The sequence below is a fragment of the Erpetoichthys calabaricus genome, chromosome 13 (genome assembly GCF_900747795.2).
Source record: "Erpetoichthys calabaricus chromosome 13, fErpCal1.3, whole genome shotgun sequence".
Lineage (NCBI taxonomy): Eukaryota > Metazoa > Chordata > Cladistia > Polypteriformes > Polypteridae > Erpetoichthys > Erpetoichthys calabaricus.
In genome coordinates, this window is record NC_041406.2 from 92345138 (window position 1) to 92363110 (window position 17973).

The 17973-nt window shown below is 38.0% G+C and overlaps 1 protein-coding gene across 2 annotated transcripts in view; it reads right to left on the minus strand.

Annotated features, from left to right (window-relative positions):
• Window positions 1-11298, minus strand: part of plekhf2 (pleckstrin homology domain containing, family F (with FYVE domain) member 2) — a 35186-nt gene extending 23888 nt beyond the window's left edge. Inside the window, exon 1 of one of the 2 annotated variants that reach the window (XM_028817256.2) lies at window positions 11078-11298. The gene's annotated coding sequence lies outside the window, so the exon portion shown is untranslated. Of the gene's footprint in view, window positions 1-11059 lie in introns of both variants that reach the window. The other variant, XM_051935748.1, reaches the window with a different exon arrangement.
• Between the last annotated feature and the right edge of the window lie 6675 nt (window positions 11299-17973).

Here is a 17973-nt window from a genome sequence, read left to right on the forward strand (position 1 = left end):
TCCAATCCTGGAGAAATGCAGTGGCAGCAGGTTTCTGTTCCAACCCAGTTGCTTAATTAGAAGCCAATCCTCACCAATTACAGATTTTATTTACTTTCATGGCTTGTTAATGTTTTAACTCTACCATGTCAGTTCATTCTTATATCAATTTTTTTTCTCTTTTTTAATGATACATGTATCATCTAAGTGATTGAAGCCTAAAATGGATGATTCATTTTCAGTTTTTCACTTTCTCTTCAGTTTGTTTCTGAGTACATAATTAAACCAAATAGTAAATGATGAATACACACAGGTGGAAATGGAGATAAGCTATATGTATAACTGCTGGTTCCTTTGTCATTTGCATCTTATTGCTAATAAGGAACAGTTAAAAAATTGAACACAGCTGTTTACTGAGACTATTAAGGGTTCAAAATTTTAACAAGCAAGACAACTAAAATGAAGCAGAAAATGTCATTTCAGCAATAAATGTGTCATCAGCAATCAATGAGTTCTCCTGCAGCAATTGGGCTGCAACAAAAACCTGAAGCCACTACGGCTGTCCAGGACCAACGTTGCTCAGCCCCGATTTAAAGGGTCCGAGTTTTAAATAGCAAATCAATAAAATTAAGCTAATTTGTAGCAAAAACGAGTCACTAAGAAAATAGGATGAAAACCTGTAGCCACTGTGGCTCCCCAGGATTGGAGTTGGCCACCCCAGTATACGAGGTGAGACACAAAAATAATCGGGCTGGGCTTTCCTGTAAAACTGTGTGGAGGTCGGCCGGACGTGAATCATATAACTATACCCCCTCTCAAACTACCGACCGGCTAGGTATTACCTGTGAATAGCCCAATCAGTATTTGGATAACAATTTCTACACGGGTTGCCACTATAATGTCGGGAGATAAATAAATAAATAAACAGCAATTCAACATCAAATTTTTCACAAAATTGAACAAAACAGCCACAGAAACTTATGAAATGATAAAAACAGTGTACGGTGATTATAGTTTGTCTTGCACACAAGATTTTGAGTGGCACAAACATTTCAAGGACAAGAAAATGTGGAAGACATTCAACGTAGTGCTGGGAGGTATACCGGTTCATACCGAAAATTGTTTTTTATTTTTGTTATGATATGTATTTTTCTTATACCGCAATACCGGTTTAAATAGCCTAAACAACGTTCGAAACATGGAGCAGCGGGAAACTGTTTAAGGGGGGACTTTTTTCACTGCTACACCGCTAAACACGCATGCAATGGAATACATGTGTTAGTGGAGGTACTGAGTGGTGAAAATTGACAGAGAACATTCTGAAACTGAAGCTGTAGCAGACAATAAAGTTGAACATGATGACACACAAGAACTTTTGCCGAAAAAAGAAGCCACGTCTGTTGTCTGGAGATTTTGGTTTTAAAGGGTTGGATGTGGACCAAACAACTATTTACTATAAATGCTGTTGAGCTAAAGTTGTCGCTAGCGGCAGTAACATGAGCAATTTGCTGTACCACCTTAGCCGCATACATGGTTTGGAGTACCATGAATGTATGGAACTAACATTGGCACCCTCCACATCCTCAGGTAAAACTGAAAAAGCTAGAGGACACTCGAGTCAGACGTCACTTGTAGACGTATTTGCTAGAGGACTGCCTATGACAAAAAAAGCAAGCGGTGGATCGAGATAACCAACGCCATTACAATCCATGTAGCTAACGTGTCAGTGGACAGAGATTGTTAACATTAACAGAAAGTGTAGTTGGTTTACAAAAAATATTTACTCTTTATTCCTTTTCTAAAACATGTTCAGTGCAATACAATGTTTGACAAGCACCTCTGATTATTTTACTAAGTCTAAATGCCTCTTTGGATGGTTGAAAATATGTTGTCAAAATTATAGTTTTAAGTTGTTTGCAAAATTTGTTCAATAAAATGGTTCTATATTTTGACTGCAACTGTAATGCAATGTGATTCCTTCTCTTCATTAGTGCCACCCTCTTGAAAACTATGCACTACTTGTGTGCATATTAAAATGTTTTTGTACAATGTACAGTTCTCATGACAGTGGAATAGGTTATTCTTAGCCAGTCTACTGCAGTAATTACAGTGGAAAATGTGGTTAACATCCACTCACGCATGGGGAAAAAAATACCGCTGAATTAGTGCTGGGCGGTATACCGGTTCATACCGAAAACCGTTTTTTATTTTTTTTTATGATATGGATTTTTCTTATACTGCAACACCGGTTTAAATTGCCTAAACGACGAACAGTTTCCCGCTGCGCCACGTTCCGAACAAGTGGGGACCTTTTTCACTGCTACACCGCTAAACACAGATTTGTTGCACTAGGGCTCTTTTTCACTGCTACACCACCAAATAGTGGGCGGTAGCATAGGTATGCCGCGCGGTGAAAATGGACAGAGAGTCGAAAAAAAGCAGTCACATCTGTCGCCTGGAGATGCTTTAGTTTTAAAAGGTCAGATGTGTAAATACTGTTTCTATACTACTGGATAATACTGCAAGCCAAGTTGTACTTGTTTTATTTGTTTTCAATACAGTGTAATGTACCTGGGTACTGTGTAATAGTGTGACGACATTTTGACTTTATTCTCGACACTTCCACTTTAATCTTGATGCTTATGACGAGAATATATTCTTTTGACTTTATTCTCGTAATTTGTCATTAAAGTAGAACATCGTAAACTAAACTTCATCATAAAATGAATATTTAATTTACTAGATTTTCTCAAACCCCGTCATAAGTTATATAGCACATTAAATGCTTTGTGTTAAGTTATTCGTTCAGAGATGGGCGCAACTCTGAATGGATGGCATAATTAAACATGTATAACGAAGATATTTTTAAAGTTCTGAACACTCCGTGGGCTAAGTTTATAACTAGTTTTAATTTCACAAAGACGTTTATCGTGTGGTGATTGGTTATGTGGTGAAAGAAAAAGGAAGGATAGGAACTGGGGTTTTGGTAGCCTACGTCAGATAGAGACAGCATGCATGCAATAAAGATTGCCCGCTCAAAAGAACATGCATTGAATTCTGTGTTTGTGTCTCCGACCAGCAGATCACAAACCCAACATTTACACAATATTTAAGTTAAACCTATGCGATAGCTACTCATACATCCAGTTTTTTGGAGCCTTGTCACACCTGCCATAAAGTTCTCTACACTGAACATACACCTGGGGACCCCTTACTGCGAGGGAGCAGCACTACCGCCTCACTACCATGTATGTGTAATACCTGCTTTAAAGTATTTCATCATGAAAATGAAATCAAGTATTTATCTTAGCATTCTAAATTTTCAGAAAGCAGGAATATAATGAAGTGAATGGATTCTGTATGGTGATCGCTTAAGAAGTGTAGTGATTAACCACTAGGTCGGGGAACGTAACACAAAGCATTTAATGTGCTGCATTAATTTATGACGGGGTAAATTAAGTAATTGATTAAACATTGATTTTAGGAAGAAGTTTAGTTTACGACATTCTACTTTAATTATGAAGTAAACTATGAGAATAAAGTGGAAATGTCGACTTTAATCTCGACATAAACGGTGAGAATAAAGTGGAAATGTTGACTTTGTTCTCGACATATAGTTTGTTTTCTTCTTCCCAGTATAGCTTAGCTTGAAGCAAGGTCCATATTAATGCAGTTTGCCTAAATGATGGTTCAGCTGGTAAAGATGTCATCACCAAGTTGCACTTGTTGTATTTTATTTTAATTTGGTGAATACTGTGTAATGCACCTGGGCTTGAAGTCTTGAAGTAATAGTGTAACTATCAGTAATAATACTATTATTTATTTTATTGTTATTATTTATTAGTTTAAATATTATGCAGTTTAATGATGATAAAGTTGTTTAAAAAGTCACTTTAACGTGTCAGTGGACAGAGATTGTTAACATTAACAGAAAGTGTAGTTGGTTTACAAAAAATATTTACTATTTATTCCTTTTCTAAGACATATTCGGTGCAATACAATTTTTGACAAGCACTTCTGGATATTTTACTAAGTCTAAATGCCTCTTTGTATGGTTGAAAATATGTTGTCAAAATTATAGTTTGTTTTTGCAAAATGTGTTCAATAAAAAGGTTCTATATTTTGACTGCATCTGTCATGCAATGTGATACCTTCTCCATTAGTGCCACCCCCTTGAAAACTATCACTTTATGGGGCAATGCAAAACTGTATTAATACTTGTGTGCACATTAAAATGTTTTTTTTTGTACAATGTACAATACTCTTGACAGTGGAATAGGTTATTCTTAGCCAGTAATTGCAGTGGAAAATGTGGTTAACATCCACTCATGCATGGGGAAAAAAATACCGTCGAATACCGTGAAACCGGGATAATTTAGAAAAATACTGTGCTATAGAATTTTGGTCATACCGCCCACCCCTATGCTGAATACTGTGAAACCTGGTATAATTTTGAAAAATACCGTGATATAGAATTTTGGTTATACCGCCCAGCCCTAATTCAATGCTCAGGTCGATTTGGGTGCTTCACCAAGACAACGCTCCCATGCACAATGCTTTTTCCGTAAAGCAGTTTTTGACTGACAAAAACATTCCTGTCCTTGATCATCCTCCTTATTTGCCTGATTTAGTTTCCTGTGATTTTTACTTGTTCCCAAAAATCAAAAGTGACCTGAAGGGAACACAGTTTTCTTCAAAGGATGAAGTGAAGACAAAAACGGCAAGCCTGTTGAAGAGCCTCAAGCAAAGATGACCACCGGCACTGTTTCCATCAATGGAAGATGCGTATGGAGCGGTGTAGAGATCGGGAGGGCGAGTATATAGAAGGTGACAACATTTAGAATGCTGTAATTCATTAATAAACATTTTTTTTACCAATCCGGTTATTTTTGTGTCTCGCCTCGTGGTTTGTTACTAGTTTTTTGGGTTCATCTCATGAGAAAAAACACAGAAACATGGGGGGGGTGTTAATCATCAGGGTTTGTACCAAGAAAAAGTCTTGGGGAATGGGGTGATACAGATTTCAATACAGATTGAAAAGGCAGAGTGTGACGTGGAGAATTGCAGCATAAAGGAATTTGGCATGCACTGTACATTAGTGAAAATAACACCCTAATTATTAACAATGCCACAATGGTGAAATTAATGTCACAACTTAACGAAATAACGAAACATAAACCACATCAAAATCACCATAAAAAAGTAAACATTTTACTTAAGTTGCATTAAACAGTCCTACTTCTTTCTCTAAAGAGCCTTTCTGAATTGAACTTCTGCTGGCCTATATAAATATATGTTAATGTCATTCTCATTTTAAAGTTCCCACATTTGGCATTTAAAATATTAACACAATATTTTTAGTTTGTTATTGCTTTTCTATATATTGTACTATCACATGTAAAATCTGGGTGTGGCAGCATTTGTACATATGATCTGCAATGTATTCATGTATACAGATGCTTTCATTTCCCATTTCATACAAGATGAAATCAGTTCATGCAATAGTTTTATAAATGAGGCCCATGTATTTTACTATTTTGTCATACTTTCCTTTAAAAGAAAATTAAAAAATTCAGCCAGTATTTAATGGATATCTCTTTGGCGAGTGATCAGATTAAGGTACAAGCTCTTAATGGGTCATTTGCACACATCAATCTTCCTAGTAGTAGTATGACTGTCATGTGTACAAAGTACTGTGAAATTCTTACTTGCATGTTTCACTGTACTTTGTACAAATGGAAATTATACTACTACATAAAACTGGTGGTGCTACTAATGGCTCATATTTCTGGAGGACATACACAACGGTTATGGTATGCAGGGGCTGGGCAGCCACTGTGTTAAATTTCTATACCTGCATTGAGGCTGCTGCAAAATTCAATACTTTCATCGCTTCACTGTGATATCCCTCATTTTGTTTTGGGATGCAATATTTAATTTGAAACTAAACATCTGGGTCAAATGAGCTAAAAAAGCTGCAAAGACTGATGTGGCTTAAAGCCTCCATCCATGTCATCTTTTACAGATCAATGTGTGTGTGTTCATTTCTTTCTCTTCATAACACAGCATGTGCTATACTTGGGCAAACAAGCCGTCGGCGATCTTCAGTTATAAGTTACTTTCAGTGTAAGTTACCTTCATGTGCGTATGTGTTTATTTAAATAAAGTTATGAATCTCAAACTACTTGAGCAGAAATTTGGCAAATCAATAGGCCTAGTCCTATAACTAAACAGTAGACTGCAAAGAACATGTTTAAATTAAAAGATTTTTACAGCAGTTATCATTGGACATACTGCAGGTCAAATCATTTTTGAAGGATATTGATATACAGTGGTGTGAAAAACTATTTGCCCCCTTCCTGATTTCTTATTCTTTTGCATGTTTGTCACACAAAATGTTTCTGATCATCAAACACATTTAACCATTAGTCAAATATAACACAAGTAAACACAAAATGCAGTTTTTAAATGATGGTTTTTATTATTTAGGGAGAAAAAAAATCCAAACCTACATGGCCCTGTGTGAAAAAGTAATTGCCCCCTTGTTAAAAAATAACCGAACTGTGGTGTATCACACCTGAGTTCAATTTCCGTAGCCACCCCCAGGCCTGATTACTGCCACACCTGTTTCAATCAAGAAATCACTTAAATAGGAGCTGCCTGACACAGAGAAGTAGACCAAAAGCACCTCAAAAGCTAGACATCATGCCAAGATCCAAAGAAATTCAGGAACAAATGAGAACAGAAGTAATTGAGATCTATCAGTCTGGTAAAGGTTATAAAGCCATTTCTAAAGCTTTGGGACTCCAGCGAACCACAGTGAGAGCCATTATCCACAAATGGCAAAAACATGGAACAGTGGTGAACCTTCCCAGGAGTGGCCGGCCGACCAAAATTACCCCAAGAGCGCAGAGACGACTCATCCGAGAGGTCACAAAAGACCCCAGGACAACGTCTAAAGAACTGCAGGCCTCACTTGCCTCAATTAAGGTCAGTGTTCACGACTCCACCATAAGAAAGAGACTGGGCAAAAACGGCCTGCATGGCAGATTTCCAAGACGCAAACCACTGTTAAGCAAAAAGAACATTAGGGCTTGTCTCAATTTTGCTAAGAAACATCTCAATGATTGCCAAGACTTTTGGGAAAACACCTTGTGGACTGATGAGACAAAAGTTGAACTTTTTGGAAGGCAAATGTCCCGTTACATCTGGCGTAAAAGGAACACGGCATTTCAGAAAAAGAACATCATACCAACAGTAAAATATGGTGGTGGTAGTGTGATGGTCTGGGGTTGTTTTGCTGCTTCAGGACCTGGAAGGCTTGCTGTGATAGATGGAACCATGAATTCTACTGTCTACCAAAAAATCCTGAAGGAGAATGTCCGGCCAACTGTTCGTCAACTCAAGCTGAAGCGATCTTGGGTGCTGCAACAGGACAATGACCCAAAACACACCAGCAAATCCACCTCTGAATGGCTGAAGAAAAACAAAATGAAGACTTTGGAGTGGCCTAGTCAAAGTCCTGACCTGAATCCAATTGAGATGCCATGGCATGACCTTAAAAAGGTGGTTCATGCTAGAAAACCCTCAAATAAAGCTGAATTACAACAATTTTGCAAAGATGAGTGGGCCAAAATTCCTCCAGAGCGCTGTAATAGACTCATTGCAAGTTATCGCAAACGCTTGATTGCAGTTATTGCTGCTAAGGGTGGCCCAACCAGTTATTTGGTTCAGGGGGCAATTACTTTTTCACACAGGGCCATGTAGGTTTGGATTTTTTTTTCTCCCTAAATAATAAAAACCACCATTTACAAACTGCATTTTGTGTTTACTTGTGTTATATTTGACTAATGGTTAAATGTGTTTGATGATCAGAAACATTTTGTGTGACAAACATGCAAAAGAATAAGAAATCAGGAAGGGGGCAAATAGTTTTTCACACCACTGTAAGTACAGGACCAAACTGAACCACAAGCAACAGACCTGTAGACTGTAACAAAACAAATAGGGTGTAAATTGATTGAAAAAGGCAGGTCAGTTTATCCGTAGTTTCATAGTTGTACTGTACATAGGTTTCCACAAACATGCATTCACACACCATGCTAAAAGCCAACCTTTTTGACATTTTGGACATAATTGAAGTCTGAACTAAACTTGATAGTGAATTTGACCCCATCATCAAACTTCCGTTTACATAAAATTAAAACAATCGAGTAGTCTGCAGTTGCTCTATGCTAGTTATCCTACATGGAAGAGTACTTGCCACTCTATTTGTAATGCAGTCAACACTAGTATCTACAAAACTGACTCACAGACAGTACATTAATAAACTGAACATCGGTTCTTCAGTAAAATTAAAGCAACAGTGCATCTCAGACACTTCTCAATTAATCAAACGTAATGTGGAAAAGGCATTTAAGAATGAAGTTCTAATAAAATGTATAGTTGAAACCAGGACTATGGAGTTCGTACACAAAATCTGATTCATCAATTTAAGGTAGCACTGACTCTGAATCCTCAATTTGTAATTTGACTCATACTCACTAGGTTGGTTGAAAGCACACAACACACAAGGAATTTCATCACTGCCAATGCAAATCAAAGGCTATTTTTTAGCACCCTATCGTATTAAAGTTTGGCTATGTCCAAGAAGGGCCAGAGCACACTATACTTCCTGAGCAGACTAATGCATGTTAATGTAAAGAACAAGCTGCCTGAAATGTTCTACTAGACCATAAGAAGTCAGTGTATTGTTTTATGCTGCGGTCTCCTAGGGAAGCAACTTGAATTCAAAAGACACATAATGCCTTAAACTTATCAGAAAAGCCTGCTCCATCACAGGGCTAACCCTGGACATACTGGAAGCTGTTGTGGAAAATGGGATGCTACCAACAGTGGAAGCCATCTTGAAAAATCCCATCCATAAGGTGCCCTCTTGGAACACTTATAGCCACTTTCTCATTCCACTATGGTGAGCTAAGTAGAACCTCTGTGTATAATTTCTGCCTGTTGCTATCAGGCAGTTCAATGCTTCCTCCCAATGTTCCAAACTAAATGCTTATACTCTCTGCTTACTTTTCAGTTTCTGCACAATACCCATTTATTTAACTATTGATTGCATAATTTGTACTGCGAGTCTGTAGCTTTATGTTTCCAATGTTGTATGCATCTAAATTTCCTCTTGGGATTAATACAGTTTATCTAAAGCAATCTAATCTTAAGGCTTTAGTGATGCCATTGTGGCTTATTTATATTCGTTATTAAAGAGGTTACAAATATCGAGTAACATTAAATACAGGACAAACTTACAAACAGTAAATAAAGGCTACATTTTATCAAAGGGCTAGAAGAAAAAAAATACTTTAATTGAATTAGTACATGCAAAATTGGATGTTTTAACACATATTACAATTTACACATGGTCAGAATCAATACATTCTCACAATAATTGTTTCCGACTCTGACGCCACAGACATGGCTGAAACATCTGTTTGGCCAGACAATATACACCTATACTACTCTAGCTTTATTTCCTATTTTTCATTATTTTATATATTTGTGTCTATTTTTATTTTCTATTGAAATTACCCATGTTAACATTTTGAGACCAATGTGCAGACAGCCATCTTTGAAATAAATAAAATTAAGTCAAGATAAAGAAACACTTGTCAGTACCTGAATACGTGAGGCCAACCCACAAGCACACGACTTGCAGGATATGCTACTTTGTATATAGGTAATGGAAACCACGGTACTTGTCCGAAAAATTAAAATTATTTGTCATTTTGAAAGAAATCACTTCTGTTTGTGTGGAAACTGTTGAAACAAGTTTACTGGAGTCAAATGAATCAATCACCTACCACAGACACTACTTACCAAATGCGTAAGATACAAAACCGACCAAAACACGCACGTTGGTTCAAAATACTTAAAAATAAAACAATCACGAACAAGGACACCTGCCACGCATTTCCTCTTTGGAGCTTTCTGCAAAGTTAACGTTAAACACTTGAATGTTCGCCATGACAGGTGCGATATAAAAACGAGTCTGCATCCCATTACTGCGATCACTGTGTGGTTGTCACCACGCTCTGCTGCAGAAGTGGGCGAGTGACAGGTATGCCGTTAAATTTGATTAGTACAACCACGTTAAGCCAGACAAATCTCACCTATATATATATATTTTTGTGAGTTACATAACACCTAAATTTGCCCTGATTGGTAAACCCATTTCTGGGAAATAACATATCATCGTTAGTTTAAAATGATCACCAAAGGTTAATAATACTGTTCTGCCCAGCTTTTGAAATAAAGTTTCAAATGTCATTCGATTACAGATCTGGATCCCGCACAAATAAACCAGCAAGGCGTCTGCACCAAAAGTGTGCCTGTCAGCAGTTTAATGTGCATGCCTCAGGGGATCAGGTGTAGTTAAGACAGCGCTTTGATATAATTAACATGCGTGTGCAACAATGTAAGCGGTCGGCCAAAAGCGACTTACGAACTCACACCCATGTTGCGCGTTTCGACAAACTTTTCAATAACACACACACACACACACTCACTCACTCACTCACTCACTCACTCACTCACTCCGGACCTACAAACAAACCAAGAGGCGACAGCGCCTAGTGTGATCTATTGCTTATCATCGTAAAAGAAAAACTCCGCTTCGATTAAAAGCAACATTGTCTATACTTTCTTAATACGAAATCAGCAGCACGTCCACATTTTTATTTAAAAAAAACCTGAAGGCAAACATTCAGAAGTGCAAGAACAGACCTGCCCGTGTACAGCAATACGAAGGTTGAGCTCGTGAACACTTCCCCTTTCACCAGATTCCAAAATAACGTGGCGAATTTCTGCTTTTGAGACGGGTGGCGAGCCGAGGCCACACTGCTTACCCAGAGCGTCGAAAAAAAAAAAAAAAAAAACTTACAAGTGCATTAAAAGTTAAAATTAAGAGAATCGAAACGGAACTGGAGACAACCCACGCTCCGTCCCGATGTCACATCCCACTTACTCACTCTCACTTGAACTTTCAAGCAACCCACTGCATTAGAAAACGTAAATACTGCACTTTTGCAAAACCACCTACCTCTTTCTTTACCCTTCTATTAAACAGCGGAACTTGTTCTTTACCATCTGTATTTCAGGGAACTGAAAACTGCCTTCAGTTAAGAAAATAAAAAAACACAAGCTCGGAAACATGAACACTCTTCTAACTCCACGTCAAACGCCCGCTTCTCATCCCTACTATACTTTGCCGAAATAACAACATGGCTCCTCTAAGCGAGGACGCCGACGTAAAGACGCTAGAAGTGGGTGGGACACGAGGCAAAGCAAAAAGCGGAGTAGAGCAAGAGGGCGGGGCGGAGCGAAACGAGTTTGGAGGATGGGCGGTGCCAAACAGAAAAACAGATGAGCGGTGGCCTCATACGGAATTGGATCGAAGAAGAGAGAGGTTGAGATCAGGCAAGGTTGGAGAGAATTTTACAGAGGAGGGTGTAAATAATGCAAATAATTATCTGTCTTTTACTGAAAATGGGCGTGGATATGTAAATTACATGTATTAAATAATGTTAAACGAATGCGGCTACAACTATGTGCCCTTCCTGCCAAACAACAGCGGCGCTTGGCAGATCCCTGGGTGTGGAAACTTGAAGTTCTCGCTCGAGCTTGCCGCGTGACTGGATGTTGAAATAAATTTCCTTAATGTTATGAAGAAAAACAAGAAGAAAAAAATAAATAAAACATAAGTAAAATACTTCATGCAATGAACGGCTTGAGGCGATAAGAACAACTCCCTTCAGAATGCTCGGTCTGCACAAAAACATTTTATTTTGTACGGAATATAAATAATGTATAACCTCGTAGCTATCTTATAATTTTATCAAAATCAAAAATTTAGAAGTTATAGGGTTATTTTACTGCTTAATTTTGCCGTAAATATTTTGTCCATCAAATTGCAACATGTATTCAGACAGTAATTGTATGGATTATACAGTACTAGTCAAAAAAAAAGTCAGGACACACCCAGAAATGTCCCATGTTATTGACAGAATTTGATTCTAACTTGATTTTAAAATACAGTCATGATGTTACTAGTGTTTCTAATGGACTAATACTGGCATCCTTTCATCGGATTGGCTGGCTCAGCACTGTTTCAGCCATGGAATTGCCAAATGGGGGAGACAACTTGATGGATGAGGTCTCCAGGACTCTAAACATATCCAAATCTTATTATGTGATATCATCTACTGTTAACTTTTGCTCTACTTTATTTTTATACTGTATTGAGGATTTCTTCTGTGTATTGTATTGTATTGACCCCCTTCTTTTGACACCCACTGCATGCCCAGCCTACCTAGAAAGGGGTCTCTCTTTGAACTGCCTTTCCTAAGGTTTCTTCCATTTTTTCCCTACAAGGTGTTTTTTTTGGGAGTTTTTCCTTGCCTTCATAGAGAGTCAAGACTGGGGGGCTGTCAAGAGGCAGGGCCTGTTAAAGCCCATTGCGGCACTTCCTGTGTGATTTTGGGCTATACAAAAATAAATTGTATTGTATTGTATCTGTTAAGAATTACTTATGAACACTATATGAAATCACTTTTTTAGTCCAGTGCCACCGGGCTCACCAGCCCGAGAAAATCCTACATATGATATACCAATCGATGTGTGCTGATGTCTAGTTATGCAAGTTCCAGAGCTTTTTGGGGTTTCCCCTTATTTTTGGCTCCGTAGACCCCAAAACCCCTCATTTTTAGTTCACTTTTGGACCATATTTTGTGCAGGAAATTACGCCCTTATGATAAAGTGTAAATCAATAAGTGTCTTCAGAAAAACGATCAGAAGAATCTGAAGTTGTGCATGCCACATAAACCGACTCCAGAGTTTCACCCACTGGTGGGATACAAGGGGTCAATGTTACTCTATTTCACAAAACTTTGAAAAAATATCAATAGTATATAACCATTGCCATAAAGTTAAAAATGACAGTTTTCAAACATGAGCATGTAAAGGTATCATTTTAGAAAATCAAAGATTGCACATACGACGATATGTTTAATCATATTCTAATATCTAGCCCTCTAATGAACTCTATCAGAGGGTAATAAGTGACAAATTCCTATTACAATCAAGAAAATTTAGACTTTAAACTTTTAATTTGAAGCACACATTTTAATATTACAAACATATGATGTAAATTATTCTTGTTTATTATGTACTTCTACCTAATGAAGCAGATCATTACATTTCTAATGAATGCCCTGAATTAGGGTGACTTATGCTCATTCAGACTTTTTAAATTTATTATTCCCATGTGACTGCAAAGGCTCATTTTCAGCAGCCCTTCCTTCAGTGTCCTAATGTTCAGCTTCCTTAGCTTACCATTAATTAGTGGGTTTTAAATGCTAATTGGTTATTAATTCTTTGTAATTGCATTAGCACCGCTGAAACCTGTTATTCTGTTTGCTTGGGTTGCAGGGTACTGGCATTCCCAAAGTTTAGTTTTGGATTCAAAAATGTCCAAAATGAAACAGCTTTCTCAAGAAACATATAAGTCTATTGGATTTATTTTTTCAAAAGGCAGGTTATTTTATGTGACAGATTGCAAAGAAACTGAAGATTTCGTACAAAGGTGTCAATTACTGTCTTGAGAGAAGAGGGCAAAGTGGATTGAACCAAGATAGTAAAAGAAGAGAAAGACCCAGGTACACAACTGCATATGAGAATATGGACATCATAGTGTTACATCAGAGATCGGCTCTGAGCCCTTTCTTATTTGCAATGGTGATGGACAGGTTGACAGATGAGATTAGACAGGAGTCCCCGTGGACTATGATGTTTGCTGATGACATTGTGATCTGTAGCGATAGTAGGGAGCAGGTTGAGGAGACCCTGGAGAGGTGGAGATATGCTCTAGAGAGAAGAGGAATGAAGGTCAGTAGGAACAAGAGAGAAAATATGTGTGTAAATGAGAGGGAGATAAGTGGAATGGTGAGGATGCAGGGAGTAGAGTTGGTGATACTTGGGATCAATAGTACAGAGTAATGGGAATTGTGGAAGAGAGGTGAAGAAGAGAGTGCAGGCAGGGTGGAATGGGTGGAGAAGAGTGTCAGGAGTAATTTGTGACAGACAGGTATCAGCAAGAGTGAAAGGGAAGGTCTACAGGACGGTAGTGAGACCAGCTATGTTATATGGGTTGGAGATGGTGGCACTGACCAGGAAGCGGGAGACAGAGCTGGAGGTGGCAGAGTTAAAGATGCTAAGATTTGCACTGGACGTGACGAGGATGGACAGGATTAGAAATGAGTACATTAGAGGGTCAGCTCAAGTTGGATGGTTGGGAGACAAAGTCAGAGAGGCGAGATTGCATTGGTTTGGACATGTGCAGAGGAGAGATGCTGAGTATATTGGGAGAAGGATGCTAAGGATAGAGCTGCCAGGGAAGAAGAAAAGAGGAAGGCCTAAGCGAAGGTTTATGGATGTGGTGAGAGAGGACATGCAGGTGATGGGTGTAACAGAGCAAGATGCAGAGGACAGAAAGATATGGAAGAAGATGATCCATTGTGGCAACCCCTAACAGGAGCAGCCGAAAGAAGAAGAGTGTGTAGTGTAAGAAACAAATGCCTTACATCTCCTCAGTTGGCTGCTTCCTTAGATATATGTCAAATACCAGGGTTGTCTGCAACAGAGAAAAAAATATTCCAGGATTCTGGGCATAATATTCTTTTCCAGTCATCTTCCATCCAATGTCTGTGTTCTTTTGCCCATTTAAATCTTTTCTTTTTATTTATCAGTTTCAGATATGACTTTTTCTTCAAAATCCTGGCTCTAAGGCCTGCACCCTAGAGTCGTCTTTTCACCAACGGCATTGCTTCACATTGCTTACCTGTGTGGTAAGTGACACCTCGATCTACCACACTTTTTCCCAACTCCATGAGCCTGAAACTCTGCTAGCGACCTCGCATCTACACCAATAGAGCTTACTAAATGGAGAAGTGGTGGTGGAGCTGCAGAAGCAGCTGTCTCTCAACTGTTTTCCTTCCTGTACCGATGCTGCAAACAGCATTCCAGATCCCCAATATCAGTCTCAAGACTCTCCAGCACCTCCTCAGAAGAGCCCAAGAAGTTCATTTTAGGTCTCTGCATACATGGTGGTTTGCTAAGTTAAGGCTGTTGGCCTTTTCCTTATCCCACTGCTAACACCAATATAGGACCAGTGTTGAGTGCCAATAGACTCTTGTCTCTTAACATGGCTGTTTTGGGTAACAATCCTTAGAAGGACAGCTTGCTGTTGCCATACTAGTTGGAATTCTTGTACAGTGGTACCTTGAGATACGAGTTCAATTCATTCCGTGACCAAGCTCATAAGTCAAAATGCTCGTATCTCAAATCAGTTTTCCCCATTGAAATTATTTATTTATTTTTATTTTATTAATTTTATTGTAATCATTCATACAAATCAATCAATTTTTACAAAAAATAGGATTGAAAAACAAGTCGACCCCCACCCCTGAGAGGGAGAGAGCATGGCCAACGGGGTAAAACTTAAGGCTTGTAAACATACCTAAATTGATGAGTTTAATAGGCCAGTAGAGATGAATGGAGAGGAAAAAGAAATGCAGAGATAATTACTTCCTCTGTGCTTTAAGAGCTTATTCTAAAATTTTATTGATTATATCCTGCCAGGTTTTTAAAAAATTCTGTACAGATCCTCTAACTGAATATTTGATTTTTTCCAATTTCAAATAGTATAAAACATCGGTTACCCACTGACTTAAAAGAGGAGAGTTAGGATTCTTCCACTTTAGCAAAATAAGTCTGCGTGCCAAAAGTGTAGTGAATGCAATCACAGTTTGTTTGTCCTTCTCCAATTTAAACCCATCTGGAAGAACACCAAACACAGCTGTTAATGGGTTAGGAGGGATTGTGACACCAAGGCTGTGTCTGAGAGGCACTGAAAAATTTTGGTCCATTGAAATTAATTGAAATGAGATTAATTCATGCCAGCTCCCAAAAACCACCCCAATTTTTGTTAAATGTTTTCAAAATAAGAAAAATGTATTTATAATGAACAAATGTTGCATACAAACAAAAAAAATGTATTTATAATGAACAAATGTTGCATACAAACAAAATGAAACCTAATACATAAAAGAAAATCTAAAGAAATAAACAGATGTTGGCGGAGCCAATTAGCGTATTGTATTATTTTTTTCTTTCACTTCACTTGTGCTTAACTTAATTTTCTTCTTCGCTAGTTTTTTTATTTTTTGCCATGCTTTCGTCACTTTCATTCGCGGGGCGTTTCAATAGAAACCTGTCCAAGGAGCTTTGTTTCTTCCTCCCCTTTTGAATGTTTCTGAATTGAGTTAGGCAAGTGTCATTAAATAGCGCAATTGTAACTTTTTCAGGATGTTTCTTTTCAATAAAGTCCGAAACTCTTTCCCACATTGCCAACGCTTCCTTTATCTCACTTGAAGAGATAACCTCCTCCGCCTCTGGCTCCACTGTGATACCAATCTCCTGCAGAACCTCCGTATGTTGCTGCGTCTGTAGTTCCGTCAACTCCTCCGTCGTCAGTTCCTCGGAATGTGCGGTGACAAGCTCTTTGATGGCTCGTATCTCGAATTTTGGCTCGTAACTCAAGGCAAAAAAATCAACCTAGTGACGGCTCGTATCTCAAAAATCTTGTATGTTGGGGCACTCCTATCTCAAGGTACCACTGTATGACTTTGGAGGCTTGTCATTCCTATAGGCTCCCCTGCAGATGGCTCTAAAGCTGCTCATTTTCATGATGGAATGCCAGCTTATTCTATTGATGATTCATTCCTGGACTGATGCAACTTGTGAGAGCAAATAAAAAAATACTAGTATAACAGTAATAGGGTGCCTTGCAAAACCTTATAAAACAGTCACTTACAGAAATACTTTAAATCTGCATGTCACCTGCACAGACAAACGTGTTACTATTCAGTGAGAATGAGTTGTTGTAGAGTAAGAGAGTGTGGAAGAATGGGAAATATATGTATATATAAATATAAGTATATATTAAATATAATATAAATTTATCTCCTTTTTTGTAGCTGTTTCATTTAAAATAATGGTACATTTGATTTGTCTTCAAATGTTACAGTAGTTGATAATATACTGAATTACTTGCTTAATACTTTTCATGTATGACTATTCATCCATTTTCATTTCTGCTTAGTACAGCAGAGTTGTCATGAGCTGCAGACTATCCTGCAGAAACTCTCCATGGGTCAGTTTAGAGACATCAAATGACCTAGCATTAATATAGGCCACTTATGTAAAATTAATAAAGCAGCAGTATGGACAAAAATCAAAAGAAATCTAGACCTTTTTTTTTAAATATACAGCCCAGACTTTGGGTGTTTTATTGTTTGTCTGAATGTTGCGGTAACAGCAGTGACTAATTTGCAGAAAGCCCTCATTCCTCAGGCAAGGCCTAAAATGCTGAGGGTATGGAATCTGTGAGTTTTTTTGGATAGTTCTCAGCTTTATATTCTTCTAAGCAAAGAAGAGTTTTTCTTCTGTGACTGTTTTCTATTTTTATTAACTGCTGTCTTATACCTAGTATGTTATGTATATGTTCCCAGACATTATTTCAGGAGACTCTCGTCAGATTGTAAAAGCTATTTTTTTGTATTTTTTTTATTTCATTCCACAGATGTGGTGTAATGATTCCCTGCCCAACTTCAATGACTCTCGTTTTAGAGAATCTTTCAAGTACAAGAATACTGATTGTCACATGACCGAAAGTGAGCTTATTTTCCCACTAAGAGATTCTTCATCAGTGTGCAAAATGTCCCTCCCATATGCAAAATGAGTTTTGAATAACAGTCCACAAATCTGAATTGGAATAAGTTTGAAATAGATTAAAGGAAGGATTGTGGCTTATCCATGGAGAATACCAAATGGCACAAAGTATTTTAGGATGGCATTGTGGTGCAGCGGTAGTGCTGTTGC